Raw genomic sequence first — 18,835 nt, forward strand, 5'->3', positions numbered from 1 at the left:
TGACTTGTTTAAGTGTAGGAACTGATAGACGAAATGATTGTAGCATTTTGGTCCGAACGATCTCGATAGACGTGATTGCAATAAGGATTAGTCAATCGAGCATCTACGAGGTCTCGAGTGGATCTAGATGCCATTGCTAAATACGTTGCCGATTAATCATGGTCCGAGATCCGAATGAATTTTTGAATGTGATTTGTCATGTGATGTTCTGTGATGTGACTGTCGATTGGTACATGTACTAGATGTGTGTTCCTAGTGCGTCGGTACTAACAGTCAGTGTCTGCTAAGACACATGTACTAGATGTGTGTTCCTAGTGCGTCGGTACTAACAATCAGTGTCTGCTAAGACAGTTTATGGCCTTTGTCTGTTTTGCAGGCGTAATCGAGGGCAATTAGAATGCTTTCAAGAGGGGGGTATGTCACAAATCAGTGACGTGGCATAACCCCAGACACCCAAATGGGTTGCAGACTGGACACGCATACTCTCTCTGGCAGGCAGACAGTCCCAGAAATTCTAGCTGAAATGTTGACGTGGCATTGCCGTACGGACCCCCGCAGATTGCGACGCAAAAAGCGAAAAAAAAAATACAGACAGCTGACGTGGCAAAATGCGTACGGAAAATTCCTGCGCTGATTTTTTGGCAGTTTGGCTACGCAAAGCATGTGAGAGAGAGAGAGAGAGAGAGAGAGAGAGAGAGAGAGAGAGAGAGAGAGAGAGAGAAATGAAAATGAAATGAAATGTTATATTAACGTCTTCAAAAGGCCAAAGTGACCTATGAGACGAGAAAGCTACAATGTGGTGGATCTGATACAAAGTCAGAGTCTGAGTAACAAGATGACAACAATGACAAAAATGAAATGACAAATGTCACAATAAAATACTATGGAATCCTAAACTACTAGGTGTGAACAGCAGCTAGCTGGGATAGCTAGATCACAAGAGATCCAACATCGGTCGCTGGCGGATCTCATCAATCTCCTCCATGGTCAATAGTCTGACCGGGCGTCATGCATGTCGAGCCAAAGTGATCCGAATCCTCTGATGCAACCTCCGCCGATGTTGTGTAGTCCTCCGCAGTCGTGGACGTCTGGATCTTCCCAGCTCAGTCGCTCGGTCGATCAGTGTGCCTCTGGTGTGAGACGACGAGCTCTGCTGTGGTAGTAACTCCTCCGGGTGTCCAGTGGCAGCTCTAAAGAAATCTGTGATCTGTCTCTGGGATTGGCTAGCCTCTCCTCTCATCAGGCTCTCTCTGTGTCTGCGTAGCTCGAGCAAAAACAAACCCAAGCATCTCTGATCCTCGTACTGCATGACTCTGGAGAATGGTCCAAAGCCCTCTCTGAACAAGCAATGGAAGCGGCCTCGTATCTCGTAGTAGAGAGAGAGAGAGAGCTTTTGGGGATTACTTGCTTTATTTATAATTCCCAAGAGAGCTTGTGAGATTAACTACTTTATTTTTGCAAGGCTTTTTATGGGCAGCTTTTGGGGCTCTGCTTTTGGCATCCCTTGTAAACCTTTATAAGTGTGGGCAGGGCTCCCACTCTGTAGAGCATCTGGACGTAGAGTCTGAGAGTGAGACCCTCCCACTCTCTTGTACTTTGTGCAGCAGATTTAATACAAAAAAGAAATACTGAAAGGGGCGCCAGTCTTTGGGGCCAATACCTCTTGGCACGGAACTCCGCGGGGCCGGTGTCGAATCTAATTGTGAACTGTTTTGAAGTGAATTCTTGTCGTGTCGCGGTAGATTCTTGACTTGGAGTGTCCAAGTCTGTTACACTTACCCTTCTGCTTCTTGTTGTTGGAAGGACCGGTCAAGGCTTCGGAGAGTGACTTCTTCCCTGTATTGAACCGCTTCTCCTGGTCCAATACCATTGGAACAGTCTCGTCCCAAGAGATAGTATTCAGCTGGCCACTCGTAATCAATGAAGAATAGAAGGTTGTATACCGAGGAGGCAATTAGGCCAAAAGCTGGGGCCATATCCTTTGAACTGATAAGCTTTTCCATATGAAGTATCTCTTGTTGAAGGCGAAAGCTCCTGCATCTTGTTAATGTGATCTTGCATGGGTCCTCAACTGCACCTTGAGGGCTATCCGCTTCATTGGAGAAACTCGATCATAAAGTGAAGAAAGTCGACCCCAAATCAACTTCGCAGCTTACATCAAGCGTATGTGACTGATAACTGATGGTGTACTGTTGAGGATAATGAAAGAACGGATTGGAGCATTGACACGTTCCATAACTTTACTCCCGCAAGATTCTTTTGTCAGGTGCAGCGGAAGTGTTTATGGATTTAGCTCGCATCTAGTACTCCGCACAAACACAAGGTTACTTTACTTATCTTGAAAGGAGAAGCTGAATTGAACACAATGAATGAGAGAAACGTAGAGAGAGAGAGAGAGAGAGAGAGAGAGAGAGAGAGAGAGAGAGAGAGAGAGAGAGAGAGAGAGAGAGAGACGACACCGCATGTCGAGTCCCAACCACGCCAGAGCAAGTACTTGCTTTATTACTTGCACAAATGTTGATACAATGATGCTAAATGCTGAGATACTAATGGGTACTTGGTGCAGATGCTTGGTACTACTGAGATATTGAAGGAGATACTGAAGGTGCTACTAAGGTGCTAAGGGGTGCTGCTAGAGATGCTTGGTACTGCATCGATGACGACGACGAGGGGTACTTTGACGACGATACTTGGTAGAGATACTTTTACAGCGAGGCTATGACTGAATGCTAAAAACGCTAGGGAATGCCGAGGCTGAAATCTACATCCGCGACGAGGTTATGGGCTGAATGTTGAAAACGTTGAGAGGCTGGCTGAGGGTCTTGGTGCTGTGGGTACTACGGGTTGTTCTGCTTCCCTTGCCTCCTCTGCTCTTCAAGCGGTGCCCCATCCTACCTAAATAGCCTCAAAAGGCTGGGTCAAGCAGTGGCCAAATCAGCCCCATGATATAGTAAAAGGCTAAAAGTCACTTAATAAATTAAGTGCCATGCTAGAGGTGGTTCACACGCCTAAATGCCGACTAATTGTACTGTGCAAGAGAGGGTATGCAACTATGACAGTCCTGGACATGCACATCCTACCAGAGGCTCACAAAGTGCCTGTCTAGGTCCTAAGCTAGACTACTACTGACGTTAGACTGTAGCAAAAGCTTGTCCACGTAGCGCAAGTGAAGTGCGCACGTGACATCCCCTCCTGTTAAAGGTGAGACACAACTGCCAAACTTCTACATGTGAATGCTTTGCGTACTTCTGATGCTGAATGCTTTTGATGCTTGTGGATGCATAAGCCGATGAAAACTCCTCCAAACGTGTGGATACCGAGGCTGTGGGTACTGTTGCGGTGTAGGCACCAACCAACCGAGTTACTAGGTAGCCTTACTACCATTGCAGAATACCAGCCTCGATGGTGACTTTGCCTTGCAAGCAAGTACGAACATTCGAATAGTCTTGTCATGAAAACATTGTGGGTGAAGATGAAAGGTAAGGGTGCTCGGAGGTATTTTCAGGGGTTTCTTGTCGACGAAAGTGGAAAAATGCTACATGTGAATGCGAATGCAGAAGAGGGTTAGGGATACTTTTACCAACTCCATCGATATCCGCATACGAGGCAAGCAAATCTTGGTATTCAAGATCTAGATTTTCGTGTATTTGATGTTGATCTTCGTTCAAAGACATGCTGATGAAGACGAGAGCGCGCCCGATGCGCGATGGACTAAGGTTGGGAGTGCCTATTAAGTCCGGGCAGAGACGCAAAGCTATTTTGAGGGAAAAAAACTGTGAGTGGTTCTTTGTGTTCTTGGTTTCGCGTGGGTTCTTTGCAGTTCTTCCCTTGAGTTCACGAAGCCGAAGCATGTACAAAGCTTTGATACCAATGTCAGGTGCAGCGGAAGTGTTTATGGATTTAGCTCGGATCTAATACTCTGTACAAACACAAGGTTACTTTACTTCCCTTGAAAGGAGAAACCGAACTGAACACAATGAATGAGAGAGACGCAGAGAGAGAGAAAAGACATACAACATCGCATGTTGGGTCCCACATGAAACCGGCTCGTGGGGCGGTAGGCTTTGGCTTTCACCTGAAATTCTTTACTTTACTTTAGACACACAGAGAGAGAGTATTTTGCAAAGGGAACCTGTGACGGGAATCAACACTTAGACACACTCAGCTCGGAAGCTAGAATGCTCCGAGCAGACGCCGACAACCTGCAGGCCCCAAAATTGGCGCCCCTTTCAGTATTTCTTTATTACTTTTCAGGAATGAGGACAAAACCAGAGTCCTTGAGACCTACACCTGCATCCAGCTAGATGATACCTGTGCAGGCAAAATTTTGGCAACATAACGGCCCCAAAACTTGCCCTGGACAGTTTCCCAAGCTTTGACTCGTTTCCAATAGCATAAACCCCCTGTTTCTTGCACAAAAACAGTAATTACAGCACGCTGTAATTACTGGTTTTTCATCTGTTTTCAGCCCTAAACAGCCCCCGAACAGTAGTCTAAAAGTGGGGCACGGTTCCCAATGATTCTGGCATCATTGCGGCTGCAAAAGTCCAAAAACAGCGCGTACATAGCGCTGAAAACGCACCTGTTTGGTGAGGTTATGACCCTCACTGGTGCCTGCTTTGGAGTAGCTAATTGTTCCTGTCTCAAAGAGGCTCTTGCCTCGACACAAAAGCATGAAACCACACAGCTGTACATCAGTCAAATGAAGAGCCCTCTTGTGAGGCATCACATAACTGCACGTAGGGGGGAGAGAGAGAGCAGTGTGTAGTGTGCAGGTCATCACTCCTAGCACCACTCTGTACATAGAGTGGAAAGCATGCACTCCATAGCTCTTTACCTATGACAGGAAACTTGCAAATGAGCCTCCCACCTGTAAATTCAGGGCCACTTCTTCTTGCATGACGAAAGTGCACAGAAATGTGCCACTTGGCGCGTTTACAGGCCATTTCCCGTTTTGGGGTTGCCGCCTAAAAATCTCTCGATTGGTTGCCCAGTTTACTTTGCGGCAGAGTTGTAAAACGTTCCCCTTGTCATTCCGAAGGTAATGACGCGAACAGATTTCGTGGCCCAAAATAGCAGTTCCCTAATTTTTAGGAGATGCTTCTGTTGGGCTCCCACTGGTCTTCTGACCTGTTGGGTTAAAGGCTAAATAACCCCTTTTTGTACATTTTTATACTTTGTCCAAGTTCATATTGAACCTGGACACATTTTTTAAAGGTCACTTATAATAAAAGTGGGAAAACCTAAAACTCACTTATTGAGTTTTTCCCAAAAACATGAGCCCTCTCTCTCTCCCTCATCATTCTGCTAGCGCTTCCTCTCCTGCTGGCTTTCGCCACCCCTCTCTGCACACACACTGCACTTCCTGGCGTGCTCTTTCACTTGCACACACCGCTGCGCGCTCAACAACTGGTATCAGAGTCAGATTAGGGTTTCTGAAGCTTTGCGCAGGTGGTTGGACAGCAGGCGAAAGGCTTCTCTCGCGTTAAATTTCCGCTTTCATCGCGAAGCCCCTTGCTTCCGGTGTCACCTAGGGTGATTAGGGTTTCCAAAACAACCTAAAACAGGCTGAAATTAGGTCAAAAAAGGTAAAAACCAGAAAATTACAGGTCAAAACAGAAAAACGCAGGTGTTCTAAATCGATTCCCGTGAATGCCCCTTGCTTCTGCCACTCAAAACAGGTCCATTTGATGCAAATTGATGCGCCAAAACAATAAATTTGCAGAAAATTCAGTATTGGACTGTTTTTATGGTTACACGAATTGAGGTTTATGTACGCCTTTTGTGGGTTTATGCAAGTATGCATTGGGGATACTTGTTAATTGTTGAAATTTTCAGCACATTGTATGCAACGTGCGGTACATTGTGATCACTGGAAATTTTCAGATTTTGTGTAGATACTTTCTGCTGCATTTTTATCCGTGCAAATGGCCTTTACTTCTGTCTGATGCCAAGAGCTTGATGGAAATCAAGCGATTTGACGGTACAGGTTTCGACCTATGGCAGGACAGGATGCAGGGGATTTTGTTCCTCAAGGATTGTGAGGACGCCCTTTTGGCTGTAAAGCCTGAGGATATACCGGATGAGGATTGGGCCAAGCTCAACAAGAGGGCAAAGGCCTATATCAAAATGGCTGTGACCGATGACATTCTGGTGGACATAAAGGGCTTGGACAGTGCACATGCAATTTGGCATAAGTTGAAGGCCACTTATGAGAATGCCACCCCTGTGAATCAGGTGCATTTGATGCGCAAATTGGTGAACATGATGCTTGACGAAGCCAAGTCGGCTTCTGAGCACTTAAGTGCTTTCACCAGTGTTATAAGTCAGCTACAAGATACTGGGCTTCAACCTTTTATGACAAGTTGAAAGCCATATTTTTGTTGATGACTTTGCCAGACTCTTGGGAAACGTTTGTGGTTTCTTTGAGTAATAACCCCAACCTCACATATGATGGAGTGCGAGGCTCCATCTCAAATGAGGAAATTAGACGCAAGTCTAGTGGTGGGGAAGGTGGCAGTTCTGCTTACAGTGCGAGAGGCAGAAGTTAGAAGCAAAATACAGGTACCAAGACTCAAAACAGGAGCAAAAGCAAGTCTACGGATAAGGATGTGACTTGTTACCAGTGTGGCAGAAAAGCCATAAGAAGCCAGTTTGCAGGTATTTCAAGAAAGAGCAGGAAAGAAAGAAGGAATCACAGGAGAAGAAGAAGACAGAGGATAAGAAAGGGGAAAAATCAGCAGGTACCTCCTCCAAGGATTTGGAGACTGTCAATGTATCCTCTAGTGTGGTTATCACAGAGTTATCCGACAGTGAGGAGATCTTGGTTGCAGCTTCATGCCCCTCAGATTTTGTTGTAGCAAATGCAGAAGACATGCTTATCTCACGTAGAGATGTCATTGATGCATTGCTAAGTGCAAATGATGGCCTTACACAGTCCTGGATAGTAGACTCGGGTGCCTCATTTTATGTGACTCCATCTGTGGAGTGTTTTGCTTCTTATCATGCAGGCAAGTATGGCAAGGTTTACCTTGGGGATAACCATGCTTGTGACATTGAAGGAATGGGCACTGTGCGCTTGGCATTAAACAATGGCCAAGAGTTTATGCTTAAAGATGTAAGGTATGTACCGGGCATCAAGAAGAGTCTATTGTCTGTTGGCCAGATGGATGCATAGGGTTATACAACCATTTTTGCTGGGGGTTCATGGAAGTTGCTTAAGGGATCAATGCTCATTGTCAAGGGATGCAAGAGTGGTACATTGTACTATTTACATGGCAAAGCTTTGCCTGGCAAGTTTCTTGCAGTGGCCGAAGTTGCTTCTCATTTGGAGTTGTGGCACAAAAGACTTGGCCATATGAGCCAAAAGGGACTTGATGTGCTCTCCTCTTTGAAGAGGGTTGATATAAAGGGCACCAAGTTAGATTTTTGTAGTATGGTAAACAAAAGAAGTCTTCTTATTATTCTGGTGTCTCGCGCAAAGCTAATGCTCTTGATTTAATTCACTCCGATGTATGTTCAATGCCTGTTAAGTTTTTTGGTGGTGTATCATACTTTGTTACATTCATTGATGATTGCACTAGGAAAGGCTGGGCATATTTGTTAAAGAATAAGAGTGAGACATTTAATGCATTTAAGAGGTTTCATGCTTTTGTGACAACGCAAAAGGGTAGTAAGCTTAAATGTCTGAGATCTGACAATGGGGGGAGTACACGTCTGCTAAATTTCAGCGTTATTGCGAAGAATATGGGATTAAAAGGGAGTTGACAGCCCCTTATAATCCATTTTCTAATGGTGTGGCTGAGAGGTATAACCGTACTTTATGTGAGAGTGCGTTGCATGTTGTCCATGGCTAATCTCCCTCATGGGTTTTGGGGAGAGGCTTTGAAAACTACAGTTCATGTATGCAATCGCTCTTCTAACAGTACGTTGAAAAATGACATTTCAAAGGAGGTTTGGTTTGGCAAACCTGCCTCTTATGATCATTTGAGAGTGTTTGGCTGCGAGGCTTTTGTCCATGTTCGTAATGACTTGAGGACAAAGCTAGATGCCAAGTCCATCCAAGGACTCTTCCTAGGTTATGGGGAAGAGAGTGAAATGGGCTACAGGATATGGTTGCCTCAATTTAAGAGGGTTGTACGCAGCCGAGATGTAGTGTTCAATGAGGCTAAATTGCTGAGAAATGCTACATCTTATGAAATTGACAAGAAATCGGTCAAATTTTAGCCTCTCTTGCCACCTATTGATGTTGAAAAAGAGCCTCAGGATGCATTACCGCAAGCTGAAATTGATAATCATCCGGTTAACCTTGAGCCAAAAGAGGTAGGACATGATTTAGATGCTCCAAATGAGGATGGACAGCCACCTGTCATGGCTGAAAATGATTTTCAGCAGCATGAGCATGCTGAAAATGAGTTGCCTCCTGATGTAGAACCTGTGCCTGAGAATGTAGATCATTAAGTATGCAGGTCTACTCGTGTCAGAAGGTTGATGCAGCGCTTTGACCCCTCTTTGCATCATGTTATGTTGACAGATGAGGGTGAGCCTCTTACATATAAAGAGGCAAAATCATGTGAGTTAAGCAGTAAGTGGGAGCTTGCGATGCAAGAGGAAATCAAATCTTTGCATGCAAACAATACTTGGGATCTTGTGCCATTGCCTAAAGGAAGAAAGGCTCTTCTTAACAAATGGGTTTACAAGGTCAAATGTGTTGATGGAAAGCCCAAGTATAAAGCAAGGTTAGTTGCCAAAGGGTATGCACAGAAAGAGGGGATTGACTTTCAAGAGATCTTTTCTCTTGTTGTAAAGCTTACGACATTGCGTGTCCTTTTTGCTCTCGCTGCAGTGCTTGACTTAGAATTGAATCAAATGGATGTAAAAACAACTTTTCTTCATGGTGACATTGATGAAGATATCTACATGAAGCAACCTGAGGGTTTTGTAGTTCCTGATAGAAAGGAACTTGTATGCAAATTAAGAAGGGCACTGTATGGTTTGAGGCAGTCATCACGTCAGTGGTACAAAAAGTTTGATACTTTTATGCTGTCTCAAGGCTTTCAACGCAGCCATTCAGACCATTGTTTGTATACAAAGAAGGATAATGATGGAAGTCCTATAATCCTTGTGCTATATGTAGATGATATGTTGATTGCTGGGAAGCATAAGTCTACCATTGATGCTCTTAAACGTCAGCTGAATTCAGCTTTTGCAATGAAGGATTTAGGTGATGCTGAGCACATCTTGGACATGAGAATCAAGAGAGATAGAAAGCTGAAATTGCTCTTCTTATCTCAAGAAAAGTACATTGCTAAAGTACTTGACATGTTTAACATGGCTGAAGCTAAGTCACTTGGAGTACCTTTACCTCCACACACAAAACTTAGCAAAGCAGATTGCCCAAAGGATGACGTGGCAGTGAATGCTATGAAGGGAATCCCTTATGCATCAGCTTATGGTTCTCTTATGTATGCTATGGTTGCCACTCGTCCTGACATTGCCCATGCGGTGGGAGTTGTTAGTAGATACATGTCCAATCCCGACAAAGCTCATTAGGAAGCTGTGAAATGCATTCTGAGATACTTGTCAGGTACACAATCTAGGTGTATATGCTATGGAAAAAGTGACCTGAAGTTGCAGGGCTATTGTGATGCAGATATGGCAGGTGACTTGGATACCAGGAAGTCCACTAGTGGCTATGTGTTTGCTATTGCTGGTGGTGCTGTCTCTTGGTGTTCACGACTGCAGAAAATTGTGGCATTGAGTACTACTGAGGCTGAATATATTTCAGCCACTGAGGCTTCTAAAGAGGCCATATGGTTAGGCAGACTTGTCAAAGAGCTTGGTATGCCTGCTAGTACTCCTGTCTTGGGATGTGATAGCCAAAGTGCTGTCTATTTGGCCAAGAATGCCATGTTTCATGCACGGACAAAGCACATTGATGTGCGATACCACTTCATACGACAGGTATTGGAGGATGGTCTAGTCACCTTGACTAAGATTCACACACAGGATAACCCTGCAGATGTTCTCACCAAGAGTCTTGCTAAGGCTCAACATGAGCATTGCATACAGCTGGTGGAGTTGGTTAACTTAAATGCGTCATTTATGCCTTTAAGTGGGAGGTTGTTGGGTTAAAGGCCTAAATAACCCCTTTTTGTACATTTTTATACTTTGTTCAGGTTCATATTGAACCTGATGAACCTGGACACATTTTTTAAAGGTCACTTATAATAAAAGTGGGAAAACCCAAAACTCACTTATTGAGTTTTCCCCAAAAACGTGAGCCCTCTCTCTCTCCCTCATCGTTCTGCTAGTGCTTCCTCTCCTGCTGGCTTTCGCCACCCCTCTCTGCACACACACTGCACTTCCTGGCGTGCTCTTTCACTTGCACACACCGCCGCGCGCTCAACACTGACCATCTATCCCCATTGGGACCGCATCCAAAAATGCAATGTGGCCCAACTGTCAGGTACTTTCCTTTGGTGACCCCACCTTGGCTTTATGCCTTTATTGAGTTCACTTCCTAGTATCCACCAACTTGCTAAGGGCAACGGGGGGACCTACATGATCTTGACTGAGCCTAGACACGCTCTTACTATACGAATCCCAATGCCGACCCACTTCCCGTCTGCGGGTGAAACTACCGTTCACATTGGCCATACAATGTCCGACCATTTGCAACTTCAAAAGGAGGGTCTCAAAAATAAAACAAAAATCATTGGAAAGAAACCAACAACTAAGGTTAGCAGTTGCCAGGTCCTTGTGACATATTTAACAGTTGCTACGTCCTCGTGACACCAACCACCCTCAAGGGACCCCTTTCTTTGTTGCTAGAGCAAGTACTTGCTTTATTGCTTGCACAAATGCTTATATGATGCTAAGTGTTGATATACTGAGATGCTAATGGGTACTTGATGGAGATGCTTGGTACTGCTGAGATACTGAAGGGTACTGAGGTGCTAGGGGGTGCTGCTAGAGATGCTTGCGTCGACGACGACGACGACGAGAGGTACTTCGACGACGATACTTGGTAGAGATGCTTGTACGGCGAGGCTATGGCTGAATGTGAAAACGTTAGGGAATGCTGAGGCTGAAATCTACACTGCGACGAGGTTATGGGCTGATGTTGAAAACATTGAGAGGTTGGCTGAGGGTCCCGGTGCTGCGGGTACTACGGGTTCTTCACTTTCCCTACCTCCTTTGCTCTCCAAGCGCTATTCCATGCTGCCTAAATAGCCTCAAAAGGCTGGGTCGAGCAGTGGCCAAATCAGCCCCATGATTTAGTAAAAGGCTAAAAGTCACTTAATAAATCAAGTGCCGTGCTAGAGGTGGTTCACACGCCTAAATGCCGACTGATTGTATTGTGCAAGGAGGGTATGCAACTATGACCAGCTTGGACATGCATGTCCTGGTAGAGGCTCACAAAGTGCCTGGCTAGGTCCTAAGCTAGACTACGACTGACGCTAGACTGTAGCAGAAGCTTGTCCACGTAGCACAAGTGAAGTGCACATGTGACACCGTTGGCTTTTGAAAGTTTCCCAAGACAAAACCTCCAAGCTCATAAGAGTCAAAGACCGCCATCATGGTTGCTTTCCAAATGGCATAGTTCATAGTAACAGGGAATGGCTGTTTTCAGGTCTCCGTTCCCCGTTCCCATTCCAAGTTCCCTTTCCGAATCCCCGTTCCGTGTTTCAAACGTGAGTACCCGTAACAGGGAATGGCATTTTGTTCCGCGTTCCTGTTCTGGTTTCCCGTTCCTGGTAACTATGGCATAGTTGTCTCTATTCAATTGCCGATCCGAGGGAAAGGTAGAGAGGGTAGGTATCTTGATTGGTTGATCACCTACGCGGGAGTAGAACTGGAACACTCCTCGTTGACGGGTGGTTCTCTACCACTGCCGCATTGAAGTAAATCTTCTTTGCTCTTTCTATGTTGGACATACCTTGCAATAAGGACAATCGTAGAGACTTGTCTTTGCTGTACCCGGGAACCCAATACAACATTAGGGGCCACCTCACCATGTTGCCACATCATTAGTCGATGATAGGGCATGAAAAGCTAACGTCTTTGATTCAAAGAAAAAAAAAGCCACATATTTGCATATTTTTGTCTCACTTTTATATGCCTTTGTGGCTTCTGAGAGCTTACTGTATGTTTTAACTACTCCATTGCTCTCTCTCTCTCTCTCTCTCTCTCTCTCTCTCTCTTCCCTCCAAGTACATCAGTCTACTCCTCACCTAAAGGACAGTCCCCTTTCTCCATATTGAGTAATGACATATGGGAGTTCTCTAGAGATGGAGACATCGTTCTCTTAGGAGACTTTAATGCCAGAACGGCCAACTCTCAAGCAGTATTCTATGATACTTCTGAGGAAATGCTCAGAGAAGTGGATTTATCACAGGAGGGGCTTACTAGAAACTCACAGGATAAAGAACACACTGAATATGGGAGACATCTCATGGAGATGGCAACTACACATGGTTTGGCCATACTTAATGGTCTAGAGAATTTCCCTTTATCTGGGGGATTCACATGCTTCCCGCACAACCATGGGGCCAGCACAGTGGATTATGTCATGACTTCACCAAGCTTTATTTCTAGTATCGAGGACTTTAAGGTGGGACCCAGACCGGTTGGGATTGCAGTGGATCATGCTCTCTTGACCTTATCAATCTCCTTCCAATACAATGCCTCTCAAGTACTAAGGAAGAAGACGCACACAAGATATACTTTCACACCAGAGACCGATTCAGTCTATGTGGAACAGATCTATAATAGGATGTGGGCAGCCAAGCCAGTATAGACTGTAGAGGGGATTACTTCTCAGCTAACAGAGATACTACATGGAGAAGCACAAGAGGCATACCCACATACTTAGCTTGATCAGAAGAGAGGATTTGGGAACATGCCTCAAAACAGTTGGTACGACGAGGAATGCAGAGAGACGAGAACCCAGGTCCAGAAAGAGCTTACACTTGGGATCATCACATATAAGCAGTCTCGGATTGCTCTTCGGCGTATAGTACGTCGCAAGAAAAGGGCATTTTTAGCCAAACTGGAGAAGGATTTATATAAGCTCTTCTTGAGTCAGGACTCACATGAGGCCTGGCGTTTATTTCACGAGCACTCATCGCCTCCGACAATTACTTCTCCTGAGATTTGGGGTCAGTATGTAACATCATTATATATGGTATCTGGATAGCCTTCATTACCAGATCCGCTAGAGCCATGCCCTGCTACTAGTACTTTCTTTACTACGGAAATGGTGGAAAAAGCCATTGATAAGATGAAGACAAGAAGAGCATATGATCATGAGGGTCTAGTAGCAGAACATCTGATCCATGCAAGGGATCTACCATTAGGGCCAAAAACGACTCAAAAAGGGTTGTTTGTTAATCTAAGGATTAAGGAATAGTCCAATAGTTATTTGACACGTATACAAAAGTATGGCACTCTTGTCTCCTCTATTGTGGGTTTTGGTGGTCCTATTTTGACGGAGAATCGCTAAATGTCTTGATCATAAGGCTGAAACTGCTATATTTGGGTGCTTTCGGCGAGAGAGCTCATTAAATTTGCGGCTCAAAGCAATGAAGTCTCGTCTTTTATTCTATTTTATATTTCACAAAAGCGTTATCAAAAGATACGAAATCTATGTCAGAAGGCTCTCAAAACAAGAGCATTAATGACAAATCACCTACTTTTTTCAAACGTATACCTTTCTCGCTCTCTAGTTTGTGAGAGGTTTTAAGTCTTTCCGTCTATACTTTCTTTCTTCTCTAATCTCTGAGTTTCCATGGCGTCTTTTGCACGTCGCCCTTCACATAACATAACTTCTTGTGACTTTCATAACGTTAGAGAGGATGGTCTTTGGAAGTCCATATCTTTTCGTGTGAATGACTGGGTAACAATGCTTCCTTCATGCAAAGGTGTACACAGAGTGAAGAGAACTAAACGCGATAAAGTAAAAAACCATTGGAAAGGTCGTGTTCTTGCTTTCAAAGTGACTGACAATGGCTGGCTAGCTAAGGTTCGACATGTGTACATGGCCAAGGATATGGTGTTAGACTGGGAAGAACATCCCACACTGCATTCTTACTGTAAGTACAAAAAAACTATTTGATGTAGTGAATTTTTTTCATTATCCCATTGTTTTTCTCATTTTTTTATTCCATTCCAGATATATTTCCTTCAACAACTGTGGAATGGCATCCTGTGGAGAGTCTAAGTGGGACGTTCAAAGCAATGCATAAAGGGATTGCAGATGCTATGTATGCTGACAAGCCACCTTCCTTTTACAAAACAATGGATTTGTTTGTCTATTTTGCAGAATACAAAGTTCCATCACGAGAAGGTACATATGGAGAACTACATCAGTTACCCGTTCCCACCATAAGTTCACTTGACTGGGAAGCTCCTGATGCATGTACTATATCAAGCTTCAAATCCAAGATCAAAGAAGACATCCTTAAAGCTATGTCTCTAGGCAGGATATCAAGAAGGATTAAAGTTCAATGGTTCTTGCCTATACATGTCTTTGTGGCATGTTTCAAAACAATGGATTTGCAGAGGACAAAGACGATGTGGCTTAATAGAAGACTTTCTATGACTGAACTGGATAATGTTCTTTGAGACGGATGGAGCACCAAAGAAACTTTCCATATTGGTGACAATATTAGTTGTAGAGTAAGCCCAAATTCTATGTCTATCTCATATCAACTATGTCGTCAATCATTAGTTCTGGGCTACGACTATAGGAGATTGAGAAGCAAATTAGGTAGCTGGGTTCCTCTCGACTCTGAGGAAAATTGTCCAGAGTTTGAACTAAAGGTCACAGTCCATCCACACACCGAGTATAGAAGCCTGATAGTAACAACAAATTGGAGACTAAATGATGTTAGAGAATCCCTTGAGTTTCTTGATGAAACATCTCTCGAGTATAGATTCAAAGTGGATGAAATTGTGGTGAGCACAAGGATGGAGAATTCAACCTCTTGCATCACATGCCTTCCCCCACAAAGAGTTGTATTTGAGCCACTTGCAAGGACTTGAAAAAACAAGTTCAATATTGTAATCATTTTGCAAATATATTTATCTTTTCTCTACTTATGTTGTTTTAAACCTATATGACATCATGATACACATTTAAGAATCGACAGTTGGTATTAAGTATTTGAAGTACAAAATTATGAATCACCAAAGGGTATATATATATGTTCATATGGACAAAATGAACAAAAGTGTATATAGCTTTTGTGGACTATTCAATCATGAAATTCCACTTTTCTTTTTGCCTGAGAGGATTCTACATCCTCAGAGACCCTTTTCCTTTTGTGTTCAGAAGGGGGTGAAAGTTCAGGAGTGGGTGGTGGTGGTGACTTGGCAGGGGTTGGTGCTTTGGACCCCTTAGGGCTTGGCACAGGTGACTTGGCAGGGGTTGGTGCTTTGGGCTCTTGAGGACTGGCTGGCTTGGGTGATTTGGCAGCTTTCTTTGGCAACATGAATGGTAGCTTGAAAGGTGAGCTAGGTGCCTCCCCCTTATTGTTCTCAAGTGTACGACGTTTTTGAACCTTGAATTTCAATGGTGAGTGGAATGGATGGCCCTTTGTATCTGCTCTTTTTTTTGCAGGGCTCTTAGTGGGACTCTTCCCCTTGGCAGGGATCTTCTTTTTGGTAGGACTCTTCCCCTTGGCAGGGATCTTCTTCTTCGTGGGACTCTTCCCCTTGGCAGGACTCTTCTTGTGATCCTTTTTCTTTGTATGGATCTTCTTTGCAGGACTTTTCTTCTTTTGATCCATTTTCTTTGCATCCAAACCTTTGGTGGCTCTACCTTTCTTTGGTGGCAAAGGAGAATCTGGATCATTTGGATTTATTGATCTTTCCAAAACCATAGAAACAGCCTTCTCTCTCACCCACGTGACCCAAGACTCTGGATAGTCATGCAACTGAAAAAAATAGAAAAAGGAACTAAAGGACATGAGAACATACATACATAAAACATCAAAATAAATACATGAACCACACTTACAGTGAGTGTAGTCATCCGGCACCTTGACTCAAGATATCTCCATGCATTTGCAAGCACCCTCCATCCACAAGATGTTGAGTCTGTCTGTAAAGGCACTTTTTGATTGTAGTACTTGAAAGCTTCTATATTGTAATCTTTATTTGTTTTACTCAGGTGACCAACAATAAGTTTGGCAGCACTGCAAGAAGACATTGAATCAAAAAGCTACTAATAGAAAACAATGGGCCATCATCAAGCATAGATTATGCTTCATACTTACAGTTTACTTTTCCCATGGATACTTGACAATGAATTCATAAATATAATATCTTTCTCCAAAAGATTAAAGATAATAAGACTCCAATGTCCTCTACAAAATAAAAAACAATTAGCTAAGAATACCACAAAATGTTTTAAATAACATGTAAGGAGTTAAGAATTACCCTTCAACATAGGGGTATAATATGTAATTGCAAGTCAGCATGTTAAAATCATCAAAAAAACTTGAAAGGGTTCCTTGCTTGTTAAAAAGGCACTGTGTCACTAGAGGGTCAAGTATGGCAATTTGCATAGCTAGAGCCTCTGGAAGATCCCTCATAAGACACCTGGAAAAGGAAACACAAGCCCCAATGAGCCCCTTGTGCCTGTCTGCCTTGCACATGCACTAATAATTAGCAAAGCAACACATACCTGAGACAGATATAAAGCACAGTGTCACCAAGCTCAATGTTGGGATTTACAAGCATACTTGTGTCTTGAGGGATTATGTCCAAATATGCCTCAGTATCTCCAAACAAGGAGACATCCACCACCATTTGGCTTGTGACTTTTTCATAAAGAAGAGAGTTGGATGCTCTTAAAATTTCAGCTTGCTCTTTAAGGATAGCATCCTCTGATATCATGTCTCGCTCCCTCTCAACTTGCTTTCCTACTTTGATATCCTGGGACTTTCTTGTCTCGTACTCATGTGTAACATCCTCAATGACAATCCCAGAATCTTTCTGCTGCTTGGAAGGAGGGATGTTTAAAATTTGGAATGATCTAAGATCCTCACTAGGAATGAGCTCAAGAGCCTTATCAAACTTGTACCTTAGCCTTGACAGAAGCACAAAATCTTTGCTCATAAGTGTGACCTTGTGAGCAAATGCAGCTGCAATGTAGCTATCATTCATAAAATCTATGAGAAAATCCTCAGCAGCTTCCTGAAGGCACATCACAGCTTGAGATTGCCACCTTACTGAGACAAAAGTTTTGATATTCATCATGCTTACAAGTCTATCAGATATCTCCTTGACAACTCTCATGAAAGAGAGCTTTGGAATCAGTAGACAAGTAGACTTTTGTGCTTTTCTTATTTCTCTTAGGGATTTCACCTGATAATTCAATCTTTTTCTGGCATTGGGCCTCTGAAGAGGTAGTGGAGGGGATGCTTTCTCTGCATCTTTCTCAACATCATCTATTTCTGGATTAGTTGGGGCTTGGTAGACCTTCCTTGCAGTTTGCTTAGTCCTCGCCATTTGGGTAAAAGAACACACCACGCGACAGACGCGTCACCTACAATCTTCAAGATGTTTCTATCGCGCCGTGTGTGAAGAGAAGAGTGACAACAACACGACGCGATAGAAGGGTGACCCAGGCTCTGGAATACGTTCGTATCGCGTCGTATGTGAGCATCGGAACCTCCAAAGAAAATCTCACAAAACGCCCTGTACGACGCGATAGAGGGCGCACCCACACCCTAGAACATCACCGTATCGCGTCGTATGCGAGCTGTGAAAACTTTAAGCCGAGCAGAAACCCCCGCACGACGCGATGAGAGCCTCACCTGACTGTTGCAACATGCACCTACCGCGTCGTATGGGAAGCCATGAGTATTTCAAAAAACAAGACTTTCACAATGCGATAGAGGGCACACACACACCTTAGAACATCGTATAGAGCGTTGCATGCGAGTTGTGAAAACTTTTAGTAAGCCGAGCAGAAACCCCCGTACGACGCGATGAGAGGCTCACCTAGACTTTGCAACTTGCACCTATCGCGCCGTATGGGATGCTAAGAGTATGGGAAGCGGTAGAAGGTGCGCCCACATGCCCAACACATCGGGGTTGTGTCGTTTGAGAAGAAGCTTGGCTTGGCTTAGTTGAGGATGACATGACGCGAATGTCGAGTATGGGAGAAAGCACAAAATGAGCACGTGACAAGGCTTTATATACATAAGACCGTCCGTACGACGACCGTTGTGCGCAGGCCACGTGGCACGTGTGCATGGTTGACACGTGTCACTAACGGTCATATTTCGGATCTTATATAAAGCTTGGTCTCGAATTTTAAGAATGTTGCACGTTCACTTGTCGCATACGACGCGAGATATTATCCATTTTTGTGTACTAATCCTCTCGTCCCGCACGATCTCATCCGTTGCAATTGCACATCGGTGGTCCCTCCCCTATCACGTCTTTCGAGGTTCTCGTTTGCTTTGTTGTGGCTTTGTCTCGCACGACGCGCAAGGAAGCAGTTCCAAAGTCTGGGTCCAGCGCGTATCGTGTGGTTCGGGGTTGTTTTCCGTTTTGGTGTGGCTTTGTCCCGCACGACGCGCAGGGAGGCAGTTCCAAAGCTTGGGTCCAGTACGTATCGCGTGGTTCGGGGTTGTTGTTCGTTTTGCTGTGGCTTTGTTCCGCACAACGCGCAGGGAGCAAGTTCCAAAGCTTGGGTCTAGCGCGTATCGCGTGGTTCGGGTTTGTCATTGGCACTAGTACATTTGCAAACGTTGGGCGTATTTCCCTTGTACCTACCTTCACCTGTCGACTTTTCCTCTACCATGATTGAAGGCCG

The 18,835-nt window shown here is 44.2% G+C and overlaps 1 protein-coding gene across 2 annotated transcripts in view; it reads left to right on the top strand.

Moving 5' to 3' along the window:
• The window catches only part of LOC147444837 (uncharacterized), a 105,164-nt gene that overhangs the window by 41,267 nt on the left and 45,062 nt on the right, over window positions 1-18,835 (top strand). The gene's annotated exons all lie outside the window — the stretch shown is intronic.

The sequence above is a fragment of the Adiantum capillus-veneris genome, chromosome 13, assembly GCF_014529385.1.
Source record: "Adiantum capillus-veneris isolate H3 chromosome 13, ASM1452938v2, whole genome shotgun sequence".
Lineage (NCBI taxonomy): Eukaryota > Viridiplantae > Streptophyta > Polypodiopsida > Polypodiales > Pteridaceae > Adiantum > Adiantum capillus-veneris.